This window comes from Bos taurus, chromosome 5, assembly GCF_002263795.3.
Source record: "Bos taurus isolate L1 Dominette 01449 registration number 42190680 breed Hereford chromosome 5, ARS-UCD2.0, whole genome shotgun sequence".
Classification (NCBI taxonomy): domain Eukaryota; kingdom Metazoa; phylum Chordata; class Mammalia; order Artiodactyla; family Bovidae; genus Bos; species Bos taurus.
This window is the reverse complement of record NC_037332.1, coordinates 118,577,346-118,580,631: the sequence shown is the minus strand read 5'-3', so window position 1 is coordinate 118,580,631 and position 3,286 is coordinate 118,577,346. Positions and strand designations below refer to the sequence as shown.

General features: G+C 58.3%; 1 long non-coding RNA gene across 1 annotated transcript; it reads right to left on the bottom strand.

Annotated features, from left to right (window-relative positions):
• Positions 1–881: 881 nt before the first annotated feature.
• LOC132345403 (uncharacterized) lies at positions 882–2,263 on the bottom strand. The gene is made up of 2 exons (XR_009494748.1): positions 1,731–2,263; positions 882–1,266 (listed from the first exon to the last, which is right to left on the bottom strand). It is a non-coding gene; the product is annotated as an uncharacterized lncRNA (long non-coding RNA).
• Positions 2,264–3,286: the final 1,023 nt, after the last annotated feature.

Here is a 3,286-nt window from a genome sequence, read left to right as displayed (position 1 = left end):
CAGGGGCCCTGCCCCACCACGTGTCTGCTTCAGGAGAGGCTTCCGGGAGGCGCATCCCAGGCTGGATTCACACAGGAGGCCCGAAGCCCGTCTTCCGGCCATGTGTATGGAGAGGAAAGGGCTCGAGGTCCTCTGAGGCCCCGGATACTCACCCCCCAGACCTCTGGCCGCCGGACCCTTGAGAAGGGAAGCCCCCTGGGTTTGCGGGGCTGGTGGAGAGAGAAAAGGGCTTCAAACAAAACCATCACAGCAAGAAGGCTTACAGCCCTCTGTTACCCTGGCCCCAGATCTGGGTACAAAACCCTACAAAACCATTCTGCAAGAATGCTGCACCCTCCCTGGGGGTCAGCACCTCCTCGGCACAGAGTCAGGTGGGGGACTCAGTCTCCTTTGAACCAGGCACCACATGAAGGGTCCTGGGAAGGCTAGGCCAGTTCCCAGGCAGCCGCCTCCAGGAACTGCATCCAGACCTTCTCCAGAAGGACCCCCGGGACCCCGCAGGAGCCCCAGCATTGCCAGGCACAGGGCAGGATGCCCCAGAACCTTCTAGACTCCACTCAGCCCCGCTGCCCGCCTCGGGCCTGGCGGGAAAGGCCATGCGTGTGTCTCCCTCCCAGCTCCATCCTGGACAAGCCCGGTTGTCCACGTTTAAATCCATGCAAAGGCGGCTGTCAGCCTCAGGGGCCGGGAGGCCGGGCTGCGGGCTGCCTGCTGCCATGATGGATTTTACCCCTCCGCCTTTCATGCTGCGGCAGACGCCGCCCATTTGTTCTGCCTGAGGTGCATCCACAGGCCTGCGAATATAATAACTTCAGAGGAAATTGAAGTAGTTAGTGTGAAACATGGGCATTTGAAGGAGACTCTCACTTGACCTGTGGGACTAATTTTTCAAACGCCATTTATTGTCTGACTTGAGCAAGTCAGACCCCCTCTGCGTGGGGCCGCCTTGCAGGCTCCATCGGGAGACAGCCAAGGATTTGGGGGTTTGCAACCTCCCATTCAGCTGGGGACCCCCTCCCCACTGTGTGACGCCTGCAGCCGGAGTGTCTCTTTTGGGTGGGGGGAATCGGGGACTGGCTGTCGCCTTGCGTCTGGGCGCTGCCTCCCGGGGTGCAGGACCACGCGTGCCGCGGGTTGAACGTCTCTGTTACGAGGACCTTTCAAGATGGCATTGCTTGTTAGGCAGACAGGCGCTGAAGCCCCAAGCAGTCTCAGGTGGGGACATTCATCTTGGAAAGAGTGGAAAACTGACGCTTTCCCATTTCACTGCCGAGAAGAAAAGTGAGCTTGTCGTCCGCCCCCGGACGGAAACCTCTGCCCCCGCCAGCATCCGCATCTTCATTAGATGGAGCGGGTGCTGGCGGCTCCTGGACACCGGGCAGTCGGGGTGTGGGCGAAGTCATCGCCTCCTTTAGGGCCTGGAGCACGTATTTCACCCGCAGCTGTTCGGAGGTCTCGCAGAGCCCATCCCCGCCATTCTGGCTCCTGGCTCTTAATCCTGCCCATCTCTTGTCATAACCCGTCATTTCAGGGTCTGCCCGACGTCCCTCCCACCAGGCCAGCCGCTTGCGCCTTGAGGGCCGTCTCTCCCAGGATCACGTCCACCCGCCCTCGTCTGTCGGGGGGCGGGGCCCCGCTTCTCCCGCCCCGCACCCCATCGCTCTGTCCCTCTCTCCTGTGTGGGCTCCTCAGCGCCTGGACCGCCCCCACGCCCACGCCCCCTAACCCACCTTGGACCGCCTGTCCTGTGCTCATCCTCAACCTGTCCCTCCCGAGCCCCTTCTCCAAGGGGCTGTCCTGAGTGCACAGGTGACCTCACCGCGGGCCGGGGCTGCACGCACCCTTCTCAATCAGTGGACTTAACTGGAACCAACCAGCTGGGCTGGTCTGGGTTGTGGCTTCCGAGGGCCGCGCGCCCTCCCGCGTAGTCTAAGGTTGAGATTGTATATCTGCGTGCATCCCTGACTATGACTCCACCCACGTGGCGCTTACCTGTTAGGTTCTAAAGCTCTTTATAGTAGGAGGATCCTATCAGTGACGTCCACACAGCCCAGCGGGGCTCACAGGAGGCGCCCACAGGTCTCTGAGCCCCCGAGGATCCCTGCACACCTGGCGTCTGACACTGCCCTCCTGCCCCCTCCTGACCTCAGCGCCTCCCACGTCCTATCCCACCGGCCCCCTCCCAGGTCCTAAAAATGCCCAGAAGCCCCTGCTGTCCTGCCGCCCCTCCCAGAACCCTGTCCCTCTGGGCCCTTCCTGGACTCGTGTGGGTGCAGCCGGGAGGGGTCTCCTCATCCACCTGGACCCCCAGGTTCACAGCGGGCATTTCCTACATCACTGAAGGATGGGTCTATGTGATCCAGGACAAAGCCACTGAGTTTTGATCCAAACCAAATGGCTCAGAATCAGGCCTTCCTGACTAGCTGTGAGATCGGGCATCATCTCTAGCTTCCCATCCCTTTATGTGAAAACTGGGGTGTGGGGATGAGGTAAGGAGATGGATGGGCTCCAGGTTGGTCGTTTACAACTAGGCTCCTGTTTGCATTCCCTGAGGCAAGAGAGAGGTGGGCTCCAGTCAAGGAATTTACAGCCAGCCTCCTGTGTGCCCTCCAAAACAGAAGTAGCAACAAAAACAGGGTTAATACTCAGTCTTCCCCTCTTGTAAACTTCCCAAGGTAACAATCATGGCAAGGGCAAAGAGAGGCAAAACCCTGTCCGAGTAAAGGATTAAGAGATCTCCGCTCCCCGGCTTTCTTTTAGAGCAAGAGAGACAGCACACACGTGCAGAAAGGCTCCTTGAAGTCAAAAGTCAGAGGATAATTCCAGGCCATAATGACTCTTGCTCCTCCCAGAAGCCTTTACTTTGAGATCCGTCTTGGCTGAGGGATGGGTGTGCACCCCTGGGGTGGGTCCTGAGACAAAGTAATCAACAAGGCCGCAAAGCAAGATGATTGGCTTGAGGGAAGACAGTGACTCGACAAGCTGCCCTCTTATAAAGGATTTAAACTTCCCAAAGGCGCAACTCTCTCTGAGCTTGCCAGTGTATCTTTCCGCATGTAATTTTATTTTCAATAAACTTCTTACTTTACTCTGTACCTTCTGCCTCCTTGCCTGAATTTGTTCTTGACTAGGCAAGTGAGGACCCAGGACCTCAGCCCTAACTGCTGGTCCCTGCGGTCTAGTGTTTAGGACTCCCAGTCCTGGAAACTAAGACCCTGCTTCCAGCTGCTGCTTGCTGCAAGCTGCCGTTTACTGCTGAGTGCATCCGAAATCAGGGAGATCCATC